We start from the raw sequence: 15,710 nt of genomic DNA, 5'->3' as shown, positions 1-15,710 counted from the left end.
TTTTTTTTTTTTTTTTTTTTTTTTAAATCAGTGAGCTGTAGTTTCTCCCGGCCCTTGTGTTGAGGGGTCTAAGACAGAGGCTGCCTCTGTTGCTGATACCCGGCCAGCGCTCATACAGAGAGCACACCTGAGTGCTCCAACGCCATCGGAGCGTGCCAGCCAACGGGAAAATCAATATGTAAAGAACCAAACCCAAATGCTGGAAGAAAAAGATGAACATGGCTAGGTTTAGAAAATAAAAATGTTCTAAACAGATAAACAGGAAGCATCGCGTTTTGATTTGTACTGTTTTCCAGGCCATAAACCCCTAATATCCCCCGACGTTTCATTAAGAGCCCCTGTGGTAGCCGGCGTGTCTGCTGCGGCTTGAACAGATTGCTGCAAAAATGCTATCCGAGCTGCAGACCCGATCTTTCACAATGTTTTACATGGGCGCTAAATGGGGGAGAAGTCTGATCAATCACGAACAGAGCTCTCGTTTAGGGGGAAAGTAAATGCTAGGGTTAAATGAACATTATCTATCATTCTGCACAGCAGTTCTCCCAATCAAAAAAAAAAAAAGGAAAAAAAAAAAAAAAAAAGAAAAAAAAAAACCATAGGCAAAGAGCATTTATTAGAGTGAGAGGAAAAAAATAAAATAAAAACAGCAACAAACACATGCAACCGTATCCTTCGACTTTCAGAAAACGGGGAGGATTTGTGTTGTGAATAATAACTTCAGTGAAATAAATGTTCAAATTATGTTGGAAAATTGTTCATTTGGACTCCTAGCCTTTTGCAATCTCCAAAGCTAATAATACTCCAGCTTATGAAATCCCTTACTAATCTATCAAAGATTCTTCATCTGTTGTCATACTCATTCCCCCAGTGGCCCCCCCGGAGGCTTTCCCAATGATCAGCCAGAATCGAAGGCACTAGATGGGATGCTTTTCTTTGATGATTTCCGTTCTGTGCCTGCAAGGGAGAGGAAAAAGCCCTAGGTAAGAACTCAGCCACCCCGAAGTGCGTTCTAGGCTAGGCTGAGACGCCTTTGACAAATTATTAAAACACTCTGTGAGCCTCGATTTATTTATCTGTAAAATGGGACCAATGCCCTCTGCCTCCTGCCACCTAGGTTCCTATAAATTCATCTATTTCCATTTGATGACCGTTTACCAAGAGCCCCTTATGCATCAAGACGGTGCTGGGCAAGGAGGAAGGTGTCGCCCCCGCCCTCTTGCTCCCATGCAGAGCAAAGGAAGCCAGTGACTGCACACTGTGGTAAGCCCTAGAATAGCCAGAGACACTTCTTTAAAAGCACCCAGGAGGCACCTGGGGGCCAGAAAGAGCTTCTGGAAGCAAGGGATCTCTAAATGAATTGTTGAAGAACAAGTCAGGGGGGATGGGGGTAGAATGGAAGCTATTATCACTGCAAGGAAGACAAAAGGTACTGGAAGCATCTTTGCATGGCCACATCCTGAGATTCCAGGAGGGGAGGCAGGAGCCCTGGGAAGGAAGGAGAGCTAAGCAGGACCCAGTCAAGGGCCTCCTGGTTCTGCTACAGGGTTTGGACTTAACCTTGAAGGCAATGGGGAGGCCACAGAAGGGTTTCTGTTGGAGGAGGTGGCCTGACTGTTTCGGAAGGCTATCCCCACCCACAACAGCTGCCAGGCAGAGGAGTTAAAGGGGAGGCTGGAGGCAGGGAGACCTGAAGGCCGGGAGAGGGGCTCAGCTGCAGAAGCAGGAGAAAGGGAGTGGGGAGGAGGGAGAGCAGACCTGCAGGAGCACAGCACGGACAGGACAGCCTGATGACTGCTCCGTGGGGAAAGAGAGGAAGGTATGCCAAAGGATGCTAGGTCCTGGCTTGGACAGAAGGGCAGACGCTGGTTCTGCGCACTGAGAGAAAGAATGCTTGACTGTGGTGCCCAGCACAAGGTAAGGTACACAGTAGGTGCTCACTCTTTGCTAAGTCAAAGCAGAATCCTTCTTCTCCTAGCTTTCTTCTCCTCCTACCTCTGTAACCTCCTCCTCCTGTTGCCCCCCCAACCCTCATCCTGCACATCACTGCCTGGTAAATCTTCTTAAAACACCAATTTGTCTGTCAGATTTAAATGGCTCATTTAAATGGCTCAGGATTTCCCCAGGCACCACTCAAAGCCCCTCCGCTCAGGCTCTCTAATCCAGCTCCCCCACACCAAGCCGCCTTCGATCTATACTGCTTCAGCCAAGCTGTACAGACTGGGGCCCCTTGACCTGTTGGCCTCTAGTCTTTATTCAGGCTATGCTCCCTCCCCAGAGCACCCACCTCGCCTCTCCTTTCTTTTCTGCCACTGCAAATTCAAATCAGAGAATCACGGTGGAGACCAGGAAAAGAGAAAGAAATTCCCTCCGTACTGCTGTTACTTCTGTTCATTCAAGACAGGCTTAATTCTTTGACATCCAGGCGACTCACAGGGTCTGTGGTTAAGGAAGTTATGAAAGAGGAGAAATGAGAGGTAAGTTTGTCTAGATAATAAATAAATTGGCTAATCAGATGTGTCTTAACACAGCTTCCTGGCACATTCCAGACATTCAGAGTCCTTTTGATTTTTGAGATGCGTTTTTAAAGCATGAGTGGATTATGATGGGGGGAGCAGGTTCTTTTTTTTTTTTTTTTAATAGGACCTAAACTGTAAAAACTGCTATTCCCGATCTTACCACAAATGAACCCACTTTAGTATGTCCCGCTGGGAAATGAAGGCAATTGCTTTATGCCTGGGAATTACCAAGATTTACGTGAAAGTGTTACCTCACACTCTGTGGGAAATAAGTCTAAATGAAAAGGAAGACAATTAGCCCAAAAGTGCCAGCTTCGACAGTGTTGGTTGGCTGGTTAGTTGATTCTGAAAGCCCATTTTTATTTCTAGAATCAAAAGTTGCAAAAAAAAAAAAAAACCAGCAAACAAGACCACCAGTAGCTGCATGGTCCACAGATGAGAAGCCCCTGGGGCAAACACAGGCAGGGTAACTTTGAACAGTGCCCATCCCTATGTTTGATCCCCTCTCAGAACTCTGCGAAGGGCAGCCCCCTGGACAAATTGAAATCCCTCGGGCCAAGAAAGCTACAGAGCTACGTGAAACAACCAGCAGACCCAGGTTCTGTCGTCTGTCCACCAGGCTGCCCCATTGGCACATGACACACCTCTGGCCCCAAGTGGGCTTCGCTCCCTTTCCAGCCACTAGGGTGGCGTTTCTCCAATCATGGTCCAAGAACTACCTACATTTGCATTAATACGTGGTCTCTAGTCTGTGCTTCCTGAACCCAAATCTCAGAAGGTGGGTTCATGCTTCAACACCATTTTTGTGGCGTCAGACTAGCAAGGCTTCATTTTTCTCCCAGGATATTGGCATTCTCCGTCCATTGCCCTTCTCCAACTTAGGGTGTCTGAGCCATTGCTTTATTCTAATCATCCTTGCAATTCTACTGCGCCTTGCAATTCTATTCTGTGTCCCCAGGAAACTCACTCTTCACACACCTCAATAATGTTGTCGAATCTCTTCTAGTCTCTGCAAATTATAATTTCCTAATTACCAGCCCCACGACCGTATAGCATTGGACCTCAATGCCTAATTCTCCAAGGATTTAGAGGCTACTCAATGAAAATTCTCTCCTCCTCTAGAAATCAACACATACACAAACACACACACATGCACACGCACACACACACTCAAACACAAACACACACACCTGTCTCCACTGGCCCCATCCTTCACCTTGAGTCTGGTGAATCCCACCTTCCCCTCCTTCTCAGAACCTTACACTTTCATACACCTCCTCTCTCCTGTGTTTTTAGTCACCTTCTCTTAACTGAACCCTTCCCTTTGGCTTTCTTTTCCCATTGTAGAGCATCACTAGAGTAAAAAATTAGGATGGTGGTTGTCTCCCATATCCTGCTTGGAGAATAATTGCATCAATAAGGACCTATCCTATGTTGTCCATAAATCCTCAATAGAATGAAGAATATGATTCAGTAGAGTTTTTAACACTTGTGATTATAGAAGTGTTCAAATGTACTCAAGAGCAGAGAAACTAGTGTAAGGAACTTCCACTTAGCCATCACCCAGCCTCAGCAACTGTCATGAGTTTATGAACATATTTTAGAGTCAATCTTAGGTATCAAGATGCAACTCCAGATGAAAAGAAATTTCAAAAAACATTACATTCCATCCATTATCATAGCTAGATAATGGACAGTGATCCCTTAATATCATCTAATATCCAGTCCATATTCCATTTTCCCAAGTGTCACAAGATGTCTTTGTAAGTTGGGTTGTTCAAAATCAGGATTCAGTCAGGATGCCCATATTGTATCTCATTGTTGTGTTTCAAGTTGTTTTTATCCCGTAGCAGTCTCCTTGCCTTTATTTTTTTCTAAATATTTATTTCTTGGGCCATTTGTTACAAAGATTATCTCAAATTCTTGATTTGGTTGATCATATCCTTACAGTGTTGATAACTTGTGTCTGTATACCTCACATTTCTGGTAAACTGGTAATTACATCAAAAGATTTCATTAGATTTGGGTTCAGTCTTATTTTTAGTAAAAGTACTTCAGAGGTTAGAGTTTTTAAACATGACACAATAGAGACCACTTTTAGAAAAACTCTCTTTTATATCATATCCTCTTCTAACTATAAACTTTTCTATCTCCTCCCCATCCACAGTTAAACATTTACCCAAAGCATCTCGTTCACTTGTTTAACTTTTTTTTAGCTTCTACCCACTTTTTATCCCACTCAGATCTGGCTTCTGCCCTTGTTGCTCCTAGAAACAGTAATGACCTCTATACCACCAAATCAGAGACTTTTTTTTTTTTTCAATTCCTATTTTGTTCCAGTATAAAACTTAGGAGCTTAAAATAAGAATTTATTTTTATCTTTCCCGATCTTGTGGATTGACTGAGAACAGCTAGGCAGTTCTCACTTGGGGTCTCTCCAAGGGCTGGAGTCATCTTCACGTTCAAGATGGCTTCTTTCCTGATATGGCTGATTCCCAGGCTAGAACAGCTAGATTAACTGGGGTCTGGCCAGTATTTCTCTCTCTGCTTGGTCTCTCTCTCTCTCTCTCTCGCCCGTCTCCTTCCATGAGTCATTTTCACAGTTAGTTTGGGCTTCTTCACAACATGATGGTCTAAGAGCAAAATGACTTCTTACATGAAGTCATGACTGGCCTTCTTCTGAACAAGCCTTTCAAGAGACCAAGGTGGACACTGTAAGGATTCACATGACTTAACCTCAAAAATCACATAGTGCCCCTTCCGTGCAGTTTATCGGTTGAACTGGGCCACCCCTCATTCAATGTGAAGGACACCACACAAAGGTATGAATTTCAGGAGGCATCACTCATTGGGGGACCATCTTGGGAGACTAGTTGTCATACTTCTTTGACTTTTCAACAGTTATCAGAACCGTTGTGAACTATCTATTTTTTGAAATACTTTATTCTCTTGTTCCCATAACACATCACATTTCTATTCTCTTTCTGCCTCTCTGACAAAAGTCTCTCCATGGTCTTTGCATGCCTCATCTTCCTCTGCCCTTGTCCTCCAGGCCCGGCCCTAAGCCTCTTCTCTTCAAAGTCTCTTCTCTCCCAAAGCCATTTCATTGTCCACAGTTTTTACTAATTCCTAAAATGTGCATGGTGAGAATGTTAACTACTCCAACCCCATCTATCCTCTGAGCACCATCCTCCACCTTCTTGAAACTTCCCCTTGAATATCCGAAAGTACATCCAACTTAGCATGTCCAGCTGAACTCTGAATGGACCTCTGTCCCCAACTGGGGGACCTCTTCCAGCATTTTCTATATCATCTAATGGAACCACCATTTCCTCTTTTTGCACAGAAACCTGAGGCTCATCCTCCATGTCTGTCTGTCTGACTCTGTCTCTCTCTCCCTTATTGGCTCTATTCATCCTTTCACCAAAACATTATTTCTAGAATATTTCTGCCCCATCTTCCCCACCTCTATCTCCATTATCACCACCTACTATCCAGACTACCATTCACAAATGTCACCTCTAGGGCTCTCCCTTGAAGAGGGTGAGATCCAGGGCAACGCAAGCCAGTGCAGAGTTCATTGAAAATGCTGGCCCTTGAGAGGAGGCCATGCTGCATAGGCATCTTTTATGATCCCCTGAGATATTCTTAAAAATAGCAACATCAAAATTGAATTTCAGGGATACCTAGGTGGCTCAGTTGGTTAAGCATCTGCCTTCGGCTCAGGTCATGATCCCAGGGTGCTGGGACTGAGTCCCTCGTTGGGCTCCTTCTTCTCCATCTTGTCCCTCTGTCTGCTCCTCACCCTGCTCATGCACACTGCCTCTCTAACAAATAAATAAAATCTTTTAAAAAACTGAATTTTAGCGATGTTGATTAAATGATCTTCATTCTGCAGCTTCCCAAACTGTGTAGGGCTGAGAAAGATCCTCTGTATTTTCTCCCCAAGTGAAAGGCCTGCTAATTGGTCTCCTTGCATCTACTCCTGCCTCTTTAGAATTTCTTCGTGCAGCAGCAAAAGTAACCTTTGGTTCATGCACTCTGCTCAAAATTCTCTAATGACTTCTAATCGACCTTGGGATAAAGGCAGAGAAAAAACAATTCTTAACATAACCTCCGAAATCAAGAAGAGACATGGTCTCTTGTTTCTTGCTATGACATTATGACCACAAGTAAGAGACACTTGAACTCAATCTCAATTGAACAATAAGAAATTTCAGGAATTACATACCCCACGTAACCGGAAGTCCTGCGGTAGAGTGGCCTTCGGGGAACATTGATTCGGCACCTCAGCCTTTATCAAGGGGAAAGGTTCTCATGTGTCCGCTCCACCATCCTTGGAGCCGGCTCCATCTTCAGGAGGAGAAGACGACTGCAGCTGCCCCCCACTTCCCATCTAGATTTGACAAAACTCAGAGGAACAATTAAGGACCATCTTTTCTTTTGACTCACTCTTAGGAGCAAGGTAACTTTCCTTGGAAGTCCACGGGAAACTTTCCTTCTCTTCTCAGTTGCAAGAATCAGGGCACAAGTCTAAGGGAGTGACCCCTTTACACTGGGAGTCAAGTTAGTGTCCCCGAAGGCAGAGCACTGTGTTGGGGGTTGTCTGCATTCCTGAACAAAATGGGGATTCTGTTGGGAAGGAACAGAGGTGTAGGGGATGCTGGGTGGGGTCTCCATTCTGATCTCACTCCAAGTTCCCCTGATCCTCTCCACTGCGGCTACAGGAAACGTCTTTCACATCCTTGTCTATACCTGCTTCCTTTTTGGCAGTCTTCTTACATGCTCTCACTTGATCCTTCCCCCTGGGTAAATTCAAAGTATCCTTCCGATCTCAGCTAAAGCATTACTTCCCCTTGGATTCGTCCCTGCCTTCTGCAAGAAGATCAAATCTTCCTGTTACATAAATGCTCTTAGAATCGTGCACTTCTCCCTTGTAACCTTCACCACTGCTGCACTTCTGCATTGATTTCTGTGATTAAACCATCACTAGTTCTCCCCTGAAACATTTCAGACCGAAAGCAGGGACTATGTCTGATTTTGTTCACTACTGGATCATCAGTGCCTAAGACAATGTCTGACACATAACAAAACCACCAAAACACAGAACTTAAAACATCGTGGACTGTATGAAGGAAGGAGCTTGAAATCAAAGGGAATGATTTTTGTTAAGGTGACTTTTCCCTGGGCATTGTAAAATCTGTAGCCCAAAATGGAAATCTTCTGCGAGTGAAAGGGGGGTTTGCTTAACTGGTAAACCAAGACAACTGGGTGAACCAAGATTTCATGGAACCTGGTTCCATGAAAACCAGGAACTATGTTGACCCTCTTTGTCCCTCCACATTGTCTAGAGTCTTTCCAATACTTCTGTTGTTGTTGTTGCTGTTGTTTGTGGGTGTTTCTTTTTGTTCGTTCGTTTCAAGATTTTCCAATCCTTCTTAAGGAAGGAATAGGACGTGCGTTTCCAAAGGACCACACTGGGATACCTATCCTGCAACTCCCGAGAAGACCTTATTTTTCCTGGTTTATGTTTGTGAACCTTTGGGGGCACATCATACAACTTAACCACAGACCCCTAGAACGTCTGTAGTTTGCACAATATTTTTTCTATACATCATAGTCATAGAGAAATCTGCACTGTCACTTGCCATTAATGGGAATGGAAAGCCGCGTGCCTCTTCTGGAGAGCAAGCTGGTAGTTTTACTTCAGAGTCTTCAGAAAAGGATATACCTAGCAATTCTACTTGTAGGGGTTTGTTCCACAGAATAATAAGCTAACACTCAAAGACATTTGTTTTTGTTTTTGGTTTTTTTAAGCAGCAAGTATATTTTATTTTTAACTTAAATTCAATTAACCAACATATAGTACACCATTAGTTTAGATGTCGTGTTCCATTAATTTGTCAGTTGCGTGTAACACCCAGTGCTCATCATATCCTATGGCCTCCTTAATGCCCATCACCCAATTATGCCGCCCTCTACCCTCCTCCCTCTGTGCACTTGGCCCCGTGGTTCGCTTTGGCCACCAGGATGAGAGCAAATATGCCACAATCAGAGGCTTACGAAAGTGCTTGCCCATTTCCTCTTGGCTGTGGCTCCTCTGAATAGCCATGAGAACACTCCGGGGCTAGCCTCCTGGAGGATCACTCACCTGGAACAGGACAGAATCACCCCGGTTGTCCCAACGGTGAGCCTCCTAAAGAAGCCAGTGGCCAGCCTGTCCAGACACAGGAACAAGTCAAAATGAGGGCTGCTTAGCCGACAGGCAGCTGACTGCCAAGGTGTGAGTGAGCCGGGATCAGCTGAACGCCTGCAATCTTGTAAACTGAACAAATGATTATTCTTGTGTGCCACTGCAATTTTGTGGCTGCTACATAGCATTATTGTGTCCATGGCTCTCTGAAGCAATTGCAGTAGATCCAACAATCGAAGGATGGTAGGATATCATGCAGCCATTAGGAACGTTGTATAGATGTATACTGACTTGAAATGCTCACAATAGATGGATACATTTCCGAAGGAATACAAAACATTGTATAGAATAGGACACCATTTTCATAAAACATACATGTCTGCACCTGCAAATGAAAGTGTCAGGTCTGATATACAACAAGATGCTGACGTGGTAATCTCTGGGTGGTAGAATTTGGGGTGTTTTTCATTTTTTATTTATCTGCATTTACAGTTATTCTGTAAAAACACATGTTGCTTGCATAATTGTTCTACAGCACTGGGTGCAGGAAACTTGGAAATATCGCTTCTTTCAAGACTCACTAAGGAGTGCAGTAGCAGAACATGCTTTTCTGATCCCTCTACCAAACCTGAGAACAAAAGCTTCAATCTACCCTTCCTGACACAGTCATCATTAACTGGAGGGATGGAGACCACAAAGTGCCCTTCCCCCAGGGGAGACGAGGCTCTGGGAAGTCTTTTTCACTGGAGACTAGGGTTCTGTAATGAAGAACACTCTGGGCATCATGGTTACTTACGGTTACTGGGTTCAGAATGGCTGCTTTCCCCCTTCTACCTGCCAGAGACAGAAGGTGATTTTTCTCTTGACCCTTCCCCATGAGAACCTAGTGGGGCTCCTGGAGGCGAAACCTGTAAAAGCCTGACCCCTGACCTCATGACGCCAGCACTCAGGACAGTCTCATTCTCCCTGTAGTCCACACATTGCCTCCAGCAACTTATCAAAATTGCCATCTGAGTGTTCCTATCAGTTAGGGGTTCCAGAAGCTTCTGCTGCAGGTAAGCTGACCTTGGCGCTCGGCGCTCTGTGATCACCTATCTGTCCAGATTGGAGCATGCTGGTTTGTCCTGCAATCTCAGTTTTCTGATGGGATCAAGAAAAGTCACTGGTTCCCAGTTTGTTCAGCTTTTTTCCTTGTTTTAAAGTCAGGAGTGACAACCTCTAAGCTCTTTGTTTGTTGAAGCTGAAACTAGAAGTCGTGAGACAGGCTAGGTTTTTGTTGCCCGAGGTTAGCCCTTTCATTGGCCAGTTTGGCTTTGACCATGAAATCCAACAGTTGGTAGTAACAGGTCCCTCCACCTGAAGGATACACTTTATATTACTTGAATCCATTTAAACTTACTGAGACTTGTTTTATGAGCCACAAAATGTTCTATCTTGGTAAATTCAGTACACTTGAGAACAATGTGTATCTCGCTGTTGCTGGGTGGAGGTTTTTTCAAGACGTCAGTCTGGGCAAGCATTGCTAGAGGTGTTCAAGTCTACTATATTTCTGCTGATCTGCTATTAGTTCCATTAGCTATGGAGGGAGCATTTTCTAAAAATCTCTGGCTATAATTGTGTATTTGTCTATTTCTCTTTGTTGTTTTTTCTTCTCCATTTATTTTAAAGTTTTGCTATTATGTGCATGAACATTTGTTATACTCATTTGTTATTGTTAGAATTGTTTGATTAAGTGACCCCTATGTGATTGTGAAATGACCTTCTTTACTCTTGGCAATATTCTTTGCTTTGACATATAATTTATCTGATATAAATATAGTCACTCCAACATTCTCTTGGTTAGTGTCAGTGTGGTCTATTTTTCTATCCTTTTAACCCATTTGTGTCTTTACATTTAAGATGCATTTCCTGTAGGCAGCATATACGTGGGTATTGTTTTTTTACACAATTTGACAATCTCTGTATTTTACACTGCAATTTTTATACAAATTATCTTTAATATGACCATTAACATGATGATGTTTGAGTCTATCATCTTTCTATTTGTTTCTTTTTGTCTCCTCTGTTCTGGGTTCTTTTTTTTTTTTTTTTTCTCTTTTATCAGCCTGCTTTGGGATTAGCTGATTATTACTTTTTATGACTCCATTCTACAAACTTTGTTGGCTCATTTAACTCTTTGCTTTGGTAGTTTTGTGTTGCTTTAGGGTTTAGAGTATGGAAGTTGAAGAGTCAATTGCTAAAAATTAAGACTTGTGGGACTCAAAATGGCCATGCTTACAAGGCTAAAGGAAAAGGTATAAAACATTATAATACATACATAACAGCGTTAAAGTAAAAATATGCATCACAACCAAAGGCTATCTCACAATGGGGGGTCTGGAAATGTCAGAAGGAGTCCTCTATTGCCTCCCTTTTCTATAAGGGCCATGGCCAAATGAAATGTGTGTCTTGGATCAGGAACCCCTGTTGTATGTACAGAACATTTCAGAACCAAGTAGCCCCAAATGGCACCTTATCCAGTCATATAGTCATGTTCTTGCTACACAGCAATAGACTCCTCCAGTAGTCTCAATAAATGATGCTGGAAAGTTGTAAAAATCGCTCCCAAATTTCTTGGACCCTAGGTTTCAAGGCAATACTATGAATGGGTATGTTTCATTCCTTTACTAGGGGTCATGCCTTTACTATGCAGAAACTTTAGCAAAATGGCTCAGATTAATTCCTAGCGCACTGGAATTGACCTTACAGCACACTCTTTAATATATCATAGTCTACCATCAAGTGATATTTCACCACTTCAAGTGTAATAGAAGAACCTTAAAACAGTGGACATACATTTCTCTCCTCATGGCCTATATCCTACATGCAGCTATCATTATGTGTTGTATTTATGCACACGTTATCAACCCCACAATACAATGTGACTGTCTTTGCTTGAGAAGTCAGTTACATTTTTTAATGTTTTAAGTAATAAGAAGAAAAGGTCTTATATATTTACTCTTTCAGAGACCATTTTTGTCGCCTTTGGTTTCTGTGTGCTCAGCCAGATTCCCAGCTGGTGACATTTTCCTTCTGCCTTTTTTGTCTCTCTAGTCTTCCTTTCCTGCTTTCTTTGGCATTAAGTGAATGTTTTCTAGTGTTGTATTTTCAGTTCCTTAGTGATTTTTTTCACTGTGTATTTTTTTAGTTATTTCTTTAGTCCTTGTACTAAGGCTTATGCTATATGTCTTAACTCATTAGAATCTACTTTAGATATAAAAACCTAATTACAATGAGATATAGAAATGTCCATTCTCCGCAACTATTCTCTTCTCCCCCTTGTGCTATTATTTTTACACCTATTACATCTATAGCTATGTTACAAACCCAATAGTACATTGCTATAGTTATTACTTTATATAATTCAATGTCTTTTAAAGGAGCTGAGAAAAGAAAATAAAGCAAATATATATTTATAGCTTTTGTTATATTTACCTTGTATTTGTCATTTCTGGTTCTTTTCATTTGTCCTGTGGACTCAACTTTATCTGAGTTATCATCTGGTCTAATACAATCCAATATAGCTCGGACAAGCACGTGGTCACCCTGGAACGAGTCTCTAAGCAGAGCTCTCTGACAATTCCCTACGCTGCAACCAACTTTAGGCACCATGAATTGCCAGTTAATTACTCTATGGTTTTAGATAATGTCCTGGGGCAAAGACAGCTCCCCAGTCTGATCCCATTAAACTCATAATCTTTTGTAGGGTAGTTTCTTGAGATCCATGTTTGAGGTATGCTCTGACCCCAGGTGAGCTCTTCTTAGCTGTCTTTTCCTGATTGTTTCTGGTAAAGTAGCTGGCTTACGATTTCATGTGTGTTCTTATTACTAATTTGCACCCTTTCTTTTCAGCTTAAGGAGAGCCCTTTAACATTTCTCATAAGGCCAGTTTGTTGAACTCCTTTAGCTTTTGCTTTTGTTGTTGTTTTTGTTTCTTATTTTACTTTTTTTTTTAGCTTTTGTTTTCTGGAGAACGCTTTATTTCTCCTTCACTGCTGAATGATAACTTTTCTAGGCAGAGTATTCTTGTTTGGAAGCTTTTCTTCTTTCAGTACTTTGATTATATCATGCCACTTTCTTCTGGCCTGCAAAATTTCCGCTGTAAAGTCTGATGATTTTAGGAAGATTCCCTTGTAGCACTCTTTTTTTCTTTTTTCTCTTGTGCCTCGACTGTCATTGTGTCTTTAACTTCTGACATTTTGATTGTGTCTTGGTGTGGGTCTCTCTGCAGTCCTTTTATCTGGAACACTCTGGGCTCCATGATCTAGATGTCTATTTCCTACCCCAAGTAAAGAAGTTTCAACCATTATTTCTTCAATTAAGATTTCTGTCCCCTTTCTCTCTCTTTCCTCCATCTGGGAGACCGATGATGAGAATGTTAGTCCATTTGATGTCTCTTAAGTGATCTCCACTCTTTTTCACTTTTTTTTTTTTTTTTCCTGCTCTGTTTGATTGAGTTCCACTCATTTTTGAGTTGACTGATCCTTTCTTCTGCTTCACATGGTCAGCTATTCACATCCCCCGCTGGTGTATATTTCAGTTGCATTATTGTATTCTTCAGCTCTGTGACTTCTGTTTGGTACTTTCTTATTTTTCCATCTCTTTGTTGAAGTTCTCACTGTCATCATCCATTCTTCCCTCATTTGGTGAGCATCCCTACGGCCATTACTTTGAATTCTTTATCAAAGATAAGCATAAATTACTTATCTCCATTTCACTAAAGCTTTTTCTGAGGTTTTATTTTGTTCTTTCCTTTGGAACATATTCCTCTGCTTTATTTTTGTTTGTTTTTGTTTTGTTTGACTCTCTGTGTTGGTTTCTATATAGTAGATGAAAATGTGCCTTCTCCTAGTCTTAAAGAGTGGCCTTGTGTAGGGGATGAAACTTGTTGCTCAATCCTTGGCACTTGTCCAAGCAGCCAATTACAGGTTTAAGGGCTCCCTGTAATTAAGGATGTACCAAGACTTGAAGTGTCCCAAAGAGGAGGATCTCAGCAGTCAGATTCAGACTTACTAGAAGCCAGACCCTCAGGCATCAGTTTTTACAAGTATGCAAATACATATAGCCCTGTGGGATCACAAACATAGGTCCCAGTGGCCTCCAGAGCCACGCAAGGTAAAGGGACCCCTGGCAGCAACCACCCAAACGGGCACCAGACACAGGTACCCTCAAGGAGACACTGGTGCTCTGGACTGCAGCAGAGAGGGAGCCTAAAGGTAGAGCCTGCCTTCCAACGTCTCTGGAGAGGATCGCAGTCAGTCCCTAGATGCGTGTTTAATTAGAAGTCTGCTCCTCAAGTCTCAGCCTGATGATGATCAGCTGGTCTCTTTCTTAGAAAGACTGAGCTCCTGGGTATTGCTGGGCCCCAGGGGTGGCAGCTGTTTAGGAACTCTGCCACCTTTGGTTATAATCCTGTGCACCCAGCATATAAGTCCTTCTGGCCACCAGAACCTGGCAATGTAGAGGCACCCCTGGCAGCCGCCACAAAACTCAGGTACCAGATAACAACTATGAGCTCCTTTCTGGGTGACACCAATTATTAGAGTCCAACAGGACAGGGACTGCAAGCTGGTCTCCAGAGCCAAGTGATGAAGAGACTCCCTAGGCCACAGCAGCAAAAATCAGGGCCTCGTGTGTGTAAAAGCTCCTTTCCAGGAGATACTGTGGCTCCCACAGATGCCTTCATATAAACAGGTGAACCTCCCTCACGTTAAGTCTGGGTGCATGGACCATTCCCGAGCTGGGCCCGGAAGCTGATGAGCCTGAACCCTCCAGGCCTTTAACAGCGGTTCCTGGGCTCCCTACAGGCTTGTGGGGCTTGGGATATGAGCTCTGTCGGTTTTCAAAGTTAACATTTTGTAGGCTTATCTCTCAAGTGTATGTCTTAAAAGTTGGGATGCCTGACGTGGGGCTCAATGTAAGTGAACTGTTCCGTTGGATTTTTTACTTTAAATAAATGGAATTTTTGAAATGGTAAAGGAAACTTAAACACCAAATAAGCAAGGTACTTTATAAACGGGGGGTGGAGGGGCCGGTATTTTGACATTTTAGCTTCCACCAGAAGAAACAAAAAAAGCGTCTGCCATCCCAGGGGAAATTATATAAACTCTTCCAGATTCACAGCAGTGGAATTCTCTGGTAATTCCCACAGGAGCCAAGACTACCTCTGGAACAGTCTAACTATTGGAAACTACTAGTATCTGGCAGAAACCCAAATAGAACAGGGCAAACGATGTGCCACCCTCAGTCCTGAGAGTCTGGATCAAACCCAGGGGCCCAGGCCGCCTGTGGCAAAGTTGTGAATAAGCAAAGCAGAGACTGTCTCCAATCTCCACCCACTTCTCTAGTCCATTCCTAATCCTCCTCCTCTTTAGCCTTGATCTTTTTCTGGGCCTCCTCCAACTCCTTCTTCCCACCCCCCAACCCAATTCACATTCTGCTTGTGTGATGAGTACTGAAGGGACAAAGCCACCCACCTCAGGGCCCTCGCATTTTAGTAGGGAGCTCCTCTACACCCAAAGTATTTAAGAGTATGTAATGTCTCTCTATTGCTAGAAAGTCAAGCCTCCAAACTGACTGTGGGAAGCATGTGTGTTCTCTAGCCCCATGCTTCCTGCCCCACGAGAAGTCAGCTCAGGTTTGGTGAGGCACCAAGGACTATACCCCCACATCTCACTGCAGAGAGTTGCGAATGTATGGGGTCACAAGGATATGACCTCAAACTCCACCGCTCTGTGCCAGGTCACACATGACCTTGTCCTCTGCGCATATACCCACACCCCTGCTGTTTGGCTTAGCTTATTCACCTTCAGTCTCTCTTTAGATGTCCCTTTCCTTGGGAGGCCTTCCTCAGTGGATCCCCAAAGCTGGGTCTTGACCCACTGATTACCCCCATAACACCGAATGCCTTCCTCCCTCAGCACCTGACACGCCTATTTGCTACTCAGTAAACCAGTAGCCAT

At 43.2% G+C, this 15,710-nt stretch overlaps 1 long non-coding RNA gene across 1 annotated transcript; it reads right to left on the bottom strand.

Annotated features, from left to right (window-relative positions):
• Positions 1-594: 594 nt before the first annotated feature.
• On the bottom strand, positions 595-14,263 carry LOC132021677 (uncharacterized). The gene is made up of 4 exons (XR_009405425.1): positions 8,668-14,263; positions 6,748-6,912; positions 2,285-2,436; positions 595-954 (listed from the first exon to the last, which is right to left on the bottom strand). It is a non-coding gene; the product is annotated as an uncharacterized LOC132021677 (long non-coding RNA).
• Between the last annotated feature and the right edge of the window lie 1,447 nt (positions 14,264-15,710).

This window comes from Mustela nigripes, chromosome 1 (assembly GCF_022355385.1).
Source record: "Mustela nigripes isolate SB6536 chromosome 1, MUSNIG.SB6536, whole genome shotgun sequence".
NCBI lineage: Eukaryota > Metazoa > Chordata > Mammalia > Carnivora > Mustelidae > Mustela > Mustela nigripes.
This window is presented reverse-complemented; position numbering and strand designations above follow the sequence as displayed.